Source organism: Ambystoma mexicanum, chromosome 12 (genome assembly GCF_040938575.1).
Source record: "Ambystoma mexicanum isolate Mex_15411 chromosome 12, UKY_AmexF1_1, whole genome shotgun sequence".
NCBI lineage: Eukaryota > Metazoa > Chordata > Amphibia > Caudata > Ambystomatidae > Ambystoma > Ambystoma mexicanum.
In genome coordinates this window covers 1,230,741,042-1,230,755,629 of record NC_090936.1, presented here as the reverse complement: position 1 = coordinate 1,230,755,629, position 14,588 = coordinate 1,230,741,042, and the positions used below count along the sequence as shown (strand labels likewise).

General features: G+C 48.1%; 1 protein-coding gene across 4 annotated transcripts in view; it reads right to left on the bottom strand.

Moving 5' to 3' along the window:
- The window catches only part of NFYB (nuclear transcription factor Y subunit beta), a 139,351-nt gene extending 128,344 nt beyond the window's left edge, over window positions 1–11,007 (bottom strand). For 2 of the 4 annotated variants that reach the window (XM_069629911.1, XM_069629912.1), the window contains exon 1: window positions 10,786–10,937. The gene's annotated coding sequence lies outside the window, so the exon portion shown is untranslated. Of the gene's footprint in view, window positions 1–10,785 lie in introns of all 4 variants that reach the window. The other 2 variants (XM_069629913.1, XM_069629910.1) reach the window with 2 other exon arrangements.
- Between the last annotated feature and the right edge of the window lie 3,581 nt (window positions 11,008–14,588).

Here is a 14,588-nt window from a genome sequence, read left to right as displayed (position 1 = left end):
AGGGCAAGGGTGGAGACAAGAGCGTTTGAATGGAGGGAAAGGGGACATTCTGTGGATCTGAAACGTGGCAGCCTTAGGAACAGTGGAAACAGATTTTGGCAGTTTCAGATTGCCATCAAAGAGAACCCCCAGGTTGAAAGAATTGGGGATGTGGTGAGGATGCAAGGTGGGGAATAGAGGAGAGGGAAAGAAGGGAGTTAGGTCGCTTCAGGTTTTGTAGAATTTCAGCATGAAGCAGAAAATGATCTTCATTGTCTATTTGATGGCCAGGCACATTAAATTGGAAGACCGATCCTGGGTCAAAGAGTGGAAGCATAATTGTAGGTCTCAGTAAAAGAGGATATATGAAAACAAAAGGTGGTAAACTTTCCAGGAAGCGAGCGAGAATGAATCGGAGAGGACCAAGGAGAGCTCCGAGAAGGACCAGGACTGGTAGAGGAGTTGCAGAGGATGTTTCGGAATGAATAAGGAGTGACACGCCATGTAGGAAACTAGGGCAAGGACGGTGTCCTGTAAGTGGTGAGATTCAGAAGGAGGGAGGAGTGATCGACAGTGTCAAAAGTTCTGGAGTGAGCAAAGATGTGGACTGAACAGGCTGGTTTCAGTATTATCTGTGTTTACCGCACACCATGTACACCACATGAAGCTACAGACTTGCCCCAAGAGAAAGGAGAGCAGAACATTTACATTAAGTCATTTAATAGCTCAGATGGTCCTACAGTGAGCCCAGAGGGACTCTACAGGTTTCCGCTTTACTTTCGAGAAAATAAGTGTCTAGGAAACAATAGATATCCTTTGGGTACATACTCTTTTGCCCACAATCTATAGATTGCAGGCTAAATGTGGTGCTGGCCGACGCCAAAATTCTGCAGTACAAGGAAGACGGGGCATGGACTGCAGGTGTGGGTATGTATGTGGGGGAGGGGCATGCTGCATCTGTGGCGAGAAAGGGATGGATGTGAATCCCTACGATTTTAAGTAAATACCGCCAACGTAGTAGAAGATGGAGTGGGGGAGTTGGCCCGTTTTCCCACCCATTGAATGCTGCACCAAATCGGCCTAAAATATTACAGCATTTTTGGTATGTCGCCTTCAAAGAGCAGCCTAGACACATAGAACCAGTCTGAGCATTAAAGGGATGCGATCCTCCATGCACCAAAGGAGAGCGAGAAAAAAATGAATATAGAAAATTGTTGGAATTTAAATGGGCATTTGAAAAATGCAGATAAAAACGGCTTTAGTTCTTAAAACAGCACAGCAAAAAAGAAACATTAAAAAAGTAACCCAAAGATCTTGGCGGTGAAAAAAACAAATTCTAATGCAATCATTGGTGGCCAATGACTGAAAGCTAGGGTCCTATGTGCAATCATTGGCTCATGGTGGCCAATGACTGAAAGCTAGGGTCCTATGTGCAATCATTGGCTCATGGTGGCCAATGACTGAAAGCTAGGGTCCTATGTGCAATCATTGGCTCATGGGGGCCAATGACTGAAAGCTAGGGTCCTATGTGCAATCCTTGGCTCATGGGGGCCAATGACTGAAAGCTAGGGTCCTATGTGCAATCATTGGCTCATGAAGGCCAATGACTGAAAGCTAGGGTCCTATGTGCAATCATTGGCTCACGGTGGCCAATTACTGAAAGCTAGGGTTCTAAGTGCAATAATTGGGTCATGATGGCCAATTACTGAAAGCTAGGGCTCTGTGCTTTCTTCTGAACAATGTTTAAAGTGTATTGTTTTGAAAGTTGCAATATCACAGTTGCTTTGGTGCCCCACATATCATTTTTCGCCCTGCCAACCCTCTTCCACCGGATCTCGCCGATGCATAAACCCCCCTCAATCCTATATTATGCCACCACAATCAATCTTCCACGATCAAGCAAAACACTTTCCATATTGTGTGGAGGAAATCACTGCAGACCAAAGCTAAAACCCTTTAGGAGGAATTCAAACCTCAAAAATATAATGTAAATAACACTTCTGCCATTTGGGCAATCTCAAAGCACAGGGTTCCGCCAAAGAAAGGGGTGGGGGGGAAGAGCAAGGGGCAATTACAGGGCTAGAGGCAGAACAGCCAGGTGTTGATTGCATATGGCGATGACACTTGGGGGATAGAGGAGCTGATTCATGGAATTATTTGAGCCGAAAAACGGGGATTTGTGCGCCATTCTGCCCGCAAATCCCCATTTGTTAAACAGGGATTTGCAGGCAGAATGGCGCACAAATCCCCGTTTTTCAGCGCAAATAATTCCATGAATCAGCCCCAGAGGTTCTAGTCTGTAGCAGAAAACCAAAAGATATATTACCTGATGTGGCACTGGGAGAGCTGCTTGTTTGGAGGACTGCATGCCTGATGCGGTGCTCAGTCGTGCATTGTACTCGCTCACCAGAATGCTGGATGGTGCCAGTAGACTTAACATGGCATGTATGCCGTATGAAGGTGATAGGGAGTTGTAGTTTGGGTGTTCGAGGAGCCCCATTATTGGAGTTTAAGGCTAGGATGAGGTCCCGTTTACCGCATGACCGCAGACAGATGTCCTGTTCCGTTGTAATCAAGAGATGTTAACCTGTTTTGGGTTCCATTTTATGATTGTAGGATCAGCGCTTGTGTCCTATTATTTGTAGAGACTGACCAGAAGGAGCGATTTCCAGAATGGTCTTGAACTGTGCACAGGTTTGTTTGCACGCATCAGTGATGTGAACAGAATCAGCACAGGTCGCCCATGATGGGGAAGTTGATGTATGTGTACGCTTGAAACTGGCGTTATGCTGGTGAACATCATTCAAGAGCCGTTTTGCTTTCCAACATGCCAGAGGTGGAAATGGACGAGTACTACATTTGGTTAAAAAGCATGATCAATCCCCGGGCTCCAACTCAACAGGCAGAAACGTGCATTATGATAGATCACGAGTGGTGTCAGCAGCTGCCAACTGCCACCACCATCCAAAATTTAAACCTGCAGCATGTCTTTACAATGCACCATGTACATGCTCTGAAGCTCACTGTGCATGCTATACAAAACCGAACATGCAGGTAACATATTACATGAATTATGCCTCATATTTTAGAAGAAACTGGGACATGTACTGTAAGCTTTCCTTTTCGGAAATGACACTTTACAAGATTACAGCCTGACCAAGAGTTGAACCAATAGTATTTCCATATGCTCCCTCCCGCTCCAATGGGCAAAAGTAACCCAATTCATCTGTCAAGATTGGGTGCCCTGTGATGCTCACCTGTCCCAACAATTGGGACAAATCCACAAGTAAAAACACACTTGGCATAATGAAGCGCAAATCACCTTTGTACACGTTTATCATTCTTAACAGCCGAGTTGGAAAAGCCCGAGCAGCTTGGCAGGCATATTCAGTAACCCAGCCCTTTCCAAGAAAAGGGAAGCTGGCGCCTGTCCCACAGCACCTCCAAAAGTAAGGGTTAAGTTCGGATTTTCTCAAAAACCGAATTGCTCTGGTTAATTACCTCAAGGCCATGAAAAGGTGCCCTAAACCTCTACATTATACTGGAGGGAATTGGATACCAGGCTCGCACACGGCCAAGCATAGTTGCATATGTTGTAATTTCCACAGTGCACTCTACCCAATCATTACATTGTTTAGGCACAAATACTGTTGTAAAAAAAAAAAAAATTAAGAGGCTGCGCAGCCTAGATTGATAGTTTGACCAACGATAAAGGGCTGTTCTCTGCGACAATGTGATTTATATAGTGCCTTTTCCCGTTTGTATGGCCTTAACGCGCTTTGTGGTAGCAACGCCCTCGGGCTCCAAAGTCCAGGTATGGGAAATTCTAAGTAAAAGGCTTAACGTGCGTGTATGTATGCATGCATTTGTCCAAAACTAGGAGTCATGTGGTCTGGCTAGGCTCCGGTAAGCAACCCAAGAGGTCAGGCATGTGGACGGGTGCTGAAGCAGGTCACAACAGAACCATAGTGCAGGTGATTCGATGTGTGCTCAGCTAGATTAAAAATCAACGACAACAGTGTTGAGGCAAGCCTGGTGTAAGGGTGAGAGCCATTTTCGGTCCAGTTAGACCAAATTTGTCAGTCACAAAGTGTGAATGGATAGTCGTGCCTGTGGCAGATGTCCACCGAAATGGTACGTTTATACACACTTAAGCTCAGGGGAGCTCATCTCGGATCCGGCCATCTGTTTGAAGACAAGCAACCCTCCTATGAATTCTGGCACTATACACAGGCTACCCCAAGCATAAATAGGCCAGCAATATTACAGTCTTCTACGGGTGGAGGCATTACTGTCCTAGGATCCAGGGTTGTCGGATTTTATAGCGCAGTAGACAGGTTAGTCTTGCTGTATATCTTTTAGTTCCATAACAGGCTGACATCGGCCTCTTGTACATTATCAAGGAGACGTGCACATATCGACTACACTAGACAGGATGAACAGAATACAGTGCCACCAAAATATCTAAACCTAGGTCCATCAGGTTGCAGCCCCTAGCTCACCCCTCACTCCGTCTAACCTTCAGAGATCTCCTAAGATAAATACCTGTGCGAACCATACCCATCTCTTCTAGAGCCATACCTGTGAAGGTCTTCACGTTTCTAATGTGACATTGAAGTAGTTGGTGCTGTGGTCACCTGTAAGGATACATTATTTCTAGATTGGACCAGGGCATGTAGGATTAATACATTTTATAGTTGTAATACACAGGATGTCGTCCATTGGCTTGCGATCCCCTATTTCAATAACATTAAGTGCTATTTGGCAATACTCCGATATTTGACAAATGAAGGGCTACCAGTATGGGTCCTCTACATTTACAGCCGAGGTGGGTGCAAGGACGGGATCCCAGTGCATATTTCACACCCCGAACGGCCGTCCTGAATCTTTTCATTGGTAACGTCCAAGCTGCCATCAGGTGCTGTATATAGTAGGTAGCCTGAACGCACCAGTCAGAGTGAAGCGACCTGAAGGGCAAATGTGTGATCGAGTGCAAAGAGTGGTCTGGAGTTGAGTTAGTGGGGCGAGCTGGCGCGACACAAGCCGGCATCTGTCCGAGGGTTTGTGTATAAGAGAATGTTAGTGACTGAAGGAGTAAGGAGGGCCTCGACAAGAGCCAGCATCAGCTGCAAACGTGACTTGTTGGAGTTCCAATGAGAGAGATGATGGTATTTGTGAGCGAGGCTCTGGTGATGAAAATGGGGTGGGAAGAGGATTTCAGGTTGTAAAAAGGGAATAGCCAAGTTTTGGAGGGCCTGTCTGAAAGAGGTGGTTCTCAATGCAGCGGATGTGGAGAGGAAGAGAGTTCCCGATGGCAGGTGCTTGGAATCCTCCCAATCTGGTGTTGTTGTAATGGGGGATAACGAGAAGAGTAGAACCAGATCTGAGGTTCCTGGTGGGTGGATAGCATACAAGTTTAAGCATAGGAGTTTATCCTGGAGGAATTTGGGTCTGGTGTTGTGGAGGGCATGGTGAGTGATGCACGTGGCTTTAAAAGGTAATCAGTCAACCGATAAGGAGCCTGAGTGCGGGCCTAAGGGGAAAGGTCAATGAGGAGACGGGCAACAGTGTTTTGGATTCTTTGGAGTTTCCCAAGCTGGAATGCCACAGCGCCTAGGTATGATGGCAAGGATAGAGATTCTGTGTGGGTAGGTGAGGTACAGGAAGATGCACACGTGGAAGAAGCAGGTTCTGGACACAGAGTTGATGTGTTGGGAGATGGAAAGATTTAAGTCGAGTGTGCACCACTCATCCAAAGGGCTGTCCATTCTAAATGGTAGCTGGAAGCTATGCAAATGCCACATAACTTGTAAAGGAAGTAGACAAAGATGGAACCAGAAATGGAAAACAAACTCCATATTTTGCTCTGTAATGTCCCTCGACTCGTTTATTGTCCCTGGGAGTCAGAGTTTAATGCTAGTTATAGCCTAACATTAGACAAATAATGCAATCCTCTAAATGGTACCATGTATGGCACACCGAAAAGTGAAATTGTGAAAAGGGTGGCTAGAGTCACTGTTGTGCTGCTATAAGGCTCAGTTTACCACTGCCTGAAAATAGAAGGGAGACGGCTGTGTACATGTTTTTTTAAATTGATTTGCATAGCCCCAACTGCAAAGCAAAATTACTTTGTGGCGCACAGTGAAAACCGGGAAGAGAAAGTATGAGGCAAGGACAACATTGAAATCTGATCATCCACAGGTTTTGGTACATTAAGACCAGTACAGATGCGGGGTGAGGGAAGTTTGGTGGTATTAAAGAGCTTGCAAGAAAGTGCCAGATAGAACTGGAAAAGGAAAGGAGCAATAACATGGCACGGTAACAGTAAACTAATTTACAGGTTGTGACAGGTGTACGAGGTCCGGACAGCGATACAGCCAGTGCTGTAAAAAAGATACTATCGAGCTGAAGGCCGGGTGGGTGTTCCAAAGACAGGCACCACCAGAACTGATGGGCGTTTAACTTTCTGAACATGGTTGGAAATAGTTATGAGATATCCTAGTTCTGGTGGGAAGATTTCGTTAGAAGAAATCATCTGCAGTGCTATGCGGATGAGAGTCAACTCATTTTCAGGCCCCCTTCCACCTTCTCCTCTCATCTCTGTCCGCTATCCAGGCATGGTGTGCCGCCAATGATCTCTGCCTTAAGACCAGTAAGACCGAGATTCTCCTCATCGGCACACCTGCCTCCTTTCCGGTCACACTCTGGCTTGCCTCTCTTGGCCCTCTTCCTGCTCCCACCTGAGGCTAAAAACCTCAGTCATCTTCGACTGCACACTTCCTTCTCTCCTCACCAGCTGCACCTCCTCAAAAGTATTCTTCCTTTCCTCTCCCCCCCCCACCAGAAGCTCACTGCGGAGCTCTAGTTCTCTGTACGCTGGATTACTGCAACAACCTCTTTCTAAATCTGCCTGCTTCTAGAACTCATCGAAAACAGAACTGCGAGACTTGGCCTCAAGCCCAGGGATCGTATCTCTCCAAGACTGAAATCTCTGAATTGGCAATGAGATTAAGTGCAAAACCCTCAGCATGGTCCAAAAGGCCTTCTGGGGCCTCAATACCTTCAACTCTCTCTTCCTAAATATGTTCCTTCTCGAGCTCTTCGCTCATCCGCCTCCAACTCCCTCAGGGTCAGTCGCTTCTCCAAGCAAAGAGTTGGTAGTAGATCTTTCTTCTGCTGCGGCCTCCCTCTGGTACAGTACCTTTGCCATCTGCCTGAGTTGGTTCGGTTATTCGGACTCAGAATTACTCTGCAATCCCATCCATTGCATACACGTTACTTAAAAGGCCATAAGCTCAAGTATCCATTGTAGAACATATTGTACTAAGATCGCCGGAATATCTGCGCCTTAAGGGCGCAAGCAAATCCACATACGAGAGGATTGCATCCCCCAAAACCCTGGGTGATCTTGATGTCGAGTGACTGTGTGTAGAGATCCAGTGTAGCAAAGAAGAGGGAGGGAACAGTAGGCTTTTGTTGTGGAACATAACGGGACTGAACAGAATATTGGCAGATGTGTCATGGAATACCTTTATTAGAGGTTTCAATTTTATAATGTTCCAGGAGACGTGGGCTACATAACCGGTTTCTTTCCAAAGGTTCAAATCCTACTGTATACCCTACTGTAGGGCTACTAGTAGGGGTGGATGTTACCCTAGGGTGGACGGTTGTGGTGATTCTATCATCAATGGGGAGGGGGAGGAAGTTATGACATACAATAAGCCGCACAACACCCAGGGTATGGAGACATATAGCATACTTATGAGTCCCTTAGACGAAGAACACGACTATGGTTGTATAGATAAATTGACCCTGGTGGTTTGCAACTTAAATCTTCAGATTGAACCTGTGGGAGTTCTGTCAGGTTTATGGGAGGACCAGGATATGGCCTGGTAAATCCCTGAAGCAGTGGTAGCTGCTCCAGTGCTATTACATCAATTTGCAATAGAATCTACACATTTACTATACAACCTAAAACCAAGGGCCTGTAACGGGAGAACCTCTTAGGATCAACCAGCAAAGACAACATTAAATAGGAACAATGGGTCTCGGCAGCAGACTGGGCAAGGGTAATTGATTTTGAAGTACAGAACAGAGTGACCACTACCCGACAGCACTAAGCCTTAGGGGAAATAGGTCCTCCTTGCTCAGAGGTCAAGGGCCAAAACCAAACCAGGTTTTAGACATAGTTGGTCATGCAAGTAAATCTGTAAAATAGGTGAAAGTGCGAGTCCAAACCAGCACTTTATGCTGCAATATAATTGGTGATATTGAGGTAATATGTGGTAATGATGTCAAGAATCTGGCTGTTTTGGAAGCCTGTAAATTAAACGAGAGAACATCATCTATCTTACATCTAGTATTGGTTTGATGAAGTCTGTTGAGAGGCCAAAAGGAAAAACATTGACAAACAAGAATCTGTGCCAAGTCCGTTTAGATTATAAAAAGCGAAACGCTAGTAATAAAAAGAAGATCCCTGGATGGTGCATTACAAACCAAAAACAATGTTTTATTTTGGAAACTGGTAACAGATAAAAGAATTGAAGGTGACCAAAAATTAGATTGCATTGAGGACTGGTGACAGCACTTTTCAACTCTTAATGGCCACCAACACTCTGCAGCGCTGTTTTTCCCCACCTTGTACCAGAGTTTCCATTTTTCCACAGATTACCTATGCATCACTATAGGGAAAATTGAACATGCCCCATCTTATCAGAAACACAGTAAACTGCCGGCCCAGACCTAATCCCAGGAGATTAGTTCAGGAAATGCCAAATACCAGTCCTGGAGGAAGGCTGTAATAATCTTGCTGTACAAAAGGGCAGTAGGCATCACCCGGCAAACTATCGCCAGATTCCCCTTCTAGACAGCTTGGCAAAATAATCACTGCTATACCCCAGGACTGGGCAGATGATAATCATGCTGGATCAATGTTTTAAACTATGCCTGTCAATCCAGAAATACGTAGTTTTAAGGAAAATGAAAATGTATGCAGTATTTCTGGATCTTAAAACTGCATTTGATTCAGTTTCCGGTGAGACTGTTGAAGATTCTTGTCCGTCGTAAAGCCGTTTCAAGCCGATAAAAAAATTAGCCTTTTGTATTCTAGAAATTGTGCCTGTGTCCGCAGTGGGCTGGGTGGGGGAAACTGCAATGTCCTTCCCGGTCAACACAGGGTAAGGCAAGGTTGCAACCTGGCTCCCCTACTATTTAACTTCCGTATACAAGACGTTATTGATGCTTTCTTGAAGGGGTGCCAGGATTGTCCCAAAATGCCCCCAAACAAATACCCAGCACTATTCTATGCAGATGGCGCAGTGCATTTGGCTACCATCATCCAAGGCCTGGAGAAAGCTTTGGTGATCTTCACTTCCAAATGCAAGGAATTACAATTTGAATTGAAGAGGTATTTAAGCCTTATTTCTCAAAATATGCACCCTTGGTTGCATATGGTGGAAGAGTTCAGCTCACTGAAGTTACATGTTTCGATTACCTCTGTATGAGGTTCCAAGGCACAGGCGGTTGGGTAGAGCAGGTGAGGCGCTCAGGGGCCACCATGGAGAAACCAAAAGGCAGGTTGTCTAAATTAAAGGTGGAATATGTATTTTGAGTAAGATGTTGATCCTATATTTTCAAGTCATGGGTGGTGGGCAGCATGGGCCAGGAAGGTGCCCCCATGCACAAGGGTGCAGCACTAGCCATATAACATTAACCGGTCCCACTGCTAGAGGCAGGAAAAATGGAAGTTCAGGACTAACGTCACACGGGTGGCAAAGGACACCTTTACCTTTCCTGTCCCAAAGTGCCCAAAAGCACGGAGCAATGCCAAGCTACACACATGTAGTTGGCAATCCTTCTTGCGTATAAGTGTGTGTTATGATTAATGAATCCTGCGGCCTTCATTCACCACAACAACAAAGCGGTGCCTCTGGGCCATGATTGCATGTACAGTGCCAGTGCGTGCAATGATGTGACAAGTGATGTACGTTTATCCTCATCTTATGCCAACCAGCAGTGCCAGGGGCTCGCCAGACCAGCATGCCAACGCTACAGATGGGACAGGAATGATGAGACTTTGTGAGGGGAAAGTGGGGGAATGCCGTGCATTAGGCTGAGCCACAGGTCAGGGCAGGCGAACTATAAGGAGTGAGATTTTAGCCAGAAGCGCGGTATGTGCGGGCTCACCACCCGCTCCACCGGTCGTTATTCGGTGCTCTTCATCGGGCGGCTCAACACACCCGGTGATTGTGGTCACGTATACAAAAAACAGCTCAACACACCCGGTGATTGTGGTCACGTATACAAAAAACAGCTCAACACACCCGGTGATTGTGGTCACGTATACAAAAAACGAAGTAATAAAAAATGATTGGCGGCAACGGTGCGGCGCTCTCCTCGCGGCGGGGGAAGGGCGTGCAGCAGCCGCCGCCGCCGCGGGCGAGTGCGGCCTCCCGTGCTGCCTGCAGGAGCAGGCGGCCGGCCCCGGCCTTTGTGCGGGGAGGCCGCCTACTCACCCGCCGCTTCACAAAGGGGAGCCCGGAGGCGGCCCCGGCACCGACGGGAGCGGAGCCGGCGCGAGTGACGAGCCGAGAGCACACTTTCTCCTCACACACAGACACACACCACAGCAGCGCAGCGCGTCCACTGACGGCACACGAGCAACACAAACATCTCCCTCCCACACCACAACAACGCTACCACAAAGGGCGCGCGGAGCGGCAGCAGCACGACGCCCGCAAGCCGCTGCACACACGCACATACACACGCCGCCTCCTCTTCACACACACACACACAGAGCGGGCGCACCTCAGACGGTCGCACACTTCAGCCGGGCGCGCGGCGGGCCCGGCCGGCAGTCATTGGCCGAAGCCAGGCACAAACCTCCGCTGCGGCCCTGGTTGGTTCGCTCCTCAGATCGGCTGTTTGGTTGGACAGAAAATGGCTGCGAAGGAGCCAGTCCCAGCGCGGAGCGGCGCTTCCGGGCACGGCCCCCCTCCCGCCGGCGCCGCCGCCGCTGCCGAGCCGCGCGCGCGCACGCACGCACGCCCTCGCGCCCGCCCCCTCCCTCCCTCCCCTCCCCTCCCCCAGCGGCCGGCCTGAGTGAGTGAGTGAGTGACAGGCAGGGGCGCTCTGAGGTACTGACTGACTTGACTGACCGATTCCCGCCAGAGGAGCGCCGGCCAGCCAGGGCAGGCCCGGCGCGAGCAGACCACCACCCCCGCCATGCTCGCCTCACCTGGACCCGCGCCCCCGGGGGCATGTGGAAGCCCGCGCCATCACCCGCCTTCAGGCCCAGCATCAGCCTGCTGTACATGTCTGCAGCCCGCGAGCGGCCGGCCGGGCGCCGGCCTCGGCCTCTTATAGCGCGGGCCGCAAGGCGCGGCCTGTCCCGGCCGCTTCCGTGTCCTGCGGCCCCCGAGGTGTCGCGGTCCGGGACCAAGCGCTCTCTCGCCGCGTTCAATCCCGTTCTTTCCTTCACCGCTCATTCCCAGTCTTTCCCATTCCCGGGTCGTGTTTACCTCTGTTTAATAACTACTGCGTCACCGCGTCCGCTCTTCCTCGTCCCTGTCCTCCCTCCCGAAGGCAGTCTTGCCATCTCCCCCGTGGTATAACAATGCAAACCTAGCCATAATCGTGTTTTTCTTGTTGTTGAGAAATCAGTATTACCCCCGTTGCGGCCTCTAGGCTTTTCCTCTCAGATCCACTAGCTCGCACTGGTAGTCTCGTCCCCCACACTGGGAGTGGGATGCTAGCTTGCAGTTGCACAGGATCTGGGTAAGTAGGTGAGGCCCTGTGAGCTGCTCTGAAGGGGGTGCGGGGGTCATCTTTATAACCCGTGTACCCAAGAGTCTGGTGACAAAAAACGACCCTCAAGGTACCACCACAACAACATTGTGTAAGTGTTGGCAATAAAAGGCTGTAGTTTTTATTGCATAGTATGTAGTAAAGAATATATACAGGGCGCCTGGCAGAGTCCTGATATGCCCAGGAGGGTACCTGTATGTAAAATGCTAGAAACCAGAGTGAGGGATCCGTAGACCACTGTCAAGTTTTGAAGCTAGTTTATTTTGCCTCCAAAACGATTTTTGCACCATGAATGTATTTAAACATTTATAAGATTTCGATAAGCACAATTTCAAGCACAATTTTTGTACAGACATTTCTTTATCGGGAAATACAGGTGAGTATCGTCCTCTTCTACTCTCGAAGAACAGTTCTCACAGTGATGCACAAGTATGCAGTGCAGGTAAGCGGTGACATAGGATTTTTACAGGGTGCGACCCAGGACTGTGGTAGGCCCAGGGGTACTAAACACAATAGTGTACACAACACTGTCTTTAAACACATATACACAGGGGTTGTGCAACAAAACATAGACACAGAAGTGTTTCGGCCAAACAGGGCTGGGTAGGAGCCCGAGGTGGTAGTGGCCTTCATCAGGATGATCACTTTGGTGCTGTCCATACAGAAAATCTGTGGGGAGAAGGGATAGCTGTCAGGAGCGCAGGTAATTAATGATTCATTTAAATATTAGTAAATAATGGCTAATTAGTGCCTAAAACACACTGGAGGTGTATTTCAATGGTACAGCTTACCGTCTGCAGTGGTGCAGCAGGGACGCTGTGCTTGGAGTCCTGTTATGGGTGACAGACTCTTGGAAACATGTCTGTATTTGACATGGGAAGACTCGTACAAATCGGGTCATTACGGCAAATCGATACAGCCATGGGTCTCTAGGAGCTGTGAAGGAAAGGTAAGCATACCGTTCTCCTCATACTCGGGGGAGACTACGTTTAGTTTAAAGCGATGGGCCAAAGTACATCCAGCGTGAGATGTGTGGGTGTTGTTGGCCCAAGAACTGAGGACACCGGTGATGTGAGTGTCTCCACGCAGTGGTAAAATGAGCATAGCCTTATGTTGACTGGGCTATCAATACAACAACCTGCCGTCTGCAGGGATCAAGTGTGAGTACTACAGTGAACTATAGGCTAGGAGGTGCCACTTGCTGTATTCTAACGTTAAAAAGGAAGATTAAAAACGGAGGTAAAAAATGCTTTCACAGTGAGCGTGGTGGGCGAGGTAGAGTCAATGTTATAGAATTGTGCCAGTGTCTGGTATTTCCGCTGTTTCTCCCATGCAGAGGATGGTGTATACATAAGACGTTTTTATATATCAATACAAGGTGAGGATGGAAGTAAATGGCTGCCACACCCTGTGGTCCCCGAACTGCAGTGTTACATCTAGCTCACAGAAAAGCTGCAGCCATGCACGTGTGCATAGTTGTGGCAGGGATAAATAAAAAACCTCTATGGTGCATGAGAACCTGATAAAAAGGCTAGTGAGGCGAGTTGGGAGAGCTGGAGGTACCTCCAGCTCTCCCAACTTGCCTACCTCCAGCTCTCCCAACTTGCCTCACTAGCCTTTTTATCCTCACTTGCTGTATATTATGTAGTAATACACATTAATCGTCATAATACATAGTGTACACTTTTGGGCATGAGGTTCCAGGGTTGCACCCTCTGGCCTGTGCCGTCACCACCTTCCCATGGCAACATGGGCCCTGTTCAATGCCTTGTATCTCTTCTCATTCCTTTCTCTCCCTTTTTTTGGGGGCCAGGGGGCGAAAAGTAAGCTGCCTGCGCAGATACTTTGGTGCTCCGTTCGGAATCCCAAGGTGATTGTACCTTCTTGCTGCTTGGGCAGCTCCTTATATTGTGCAGGGACTAGCTCTAGGCTTTTTGTCTCCTGTGTCTGGGCTTGTCCAGCCCCCGGCTGGCTAGCACTGATGGCCTTTTGCACCTTGGGTGCCTTTGTTTCTTCATGAGGTGTGTGATGTTGATGGCTGCGCATCCCTGCCGTTCAGCGTTGATGCCTCTCTTATCTGCCTGTCAGAATATCCCAGCAATCCTTTGGAATGTCTGTCATATCTTTCTAGACATTTGGTGAAAACTAGTCCACTGAAAATGAGCCAATGCATCTGCAATTATCCGCTCCTGCGACGTGTTTCACTCTCTCACAATGTTTTCAAACAATGTGATCTTGGTAATTGCTCTCAAAATACATAACACCAGCTGGCAATGTGTAGTTCTATTAATAATCACTACCACTGCCATATTATCGCCATATTATCTGACCAAGTGGTTAGTTCTGTTTGCCAATTGCCCGCCCCAGATGTGTACTGCCAGCCAGATTGGTATGAGTTCAAGAAGCGTGATGTTTCTGGTCCAACCCGCCATGTTTCTGGCCACTCTATGGCGAACCGCGCTGCTCCCAGAATTGCCTCAAAGCCTTTGCTCCCAGCGGCATCAGTAAAAAGCACCCTTTTACTGCGTGTTCAATGGTGTGCGCCATAGTGTTCTACCGTTGAAATTTGTGAGAAACTCCTCCCAGATTAGTAAGTCCTTCTTCACTTCTCCCAGCCTTATGTGCAAGTGTGGTTTTTGGCCGCTTCTTGCCCTTGGCTCCAAGCTTCTTGCAAATGTTTTGCCCTGTGGTATTGCCCTGTATGCAAAATTTAAACTCCCTGGTAATGACTGTATTTCTCTTACTGTGCCTTAACCCTTTCTTCTAGGCCCCTGAGGGGTAACCTGCAGACTCCGGCTCTAAAG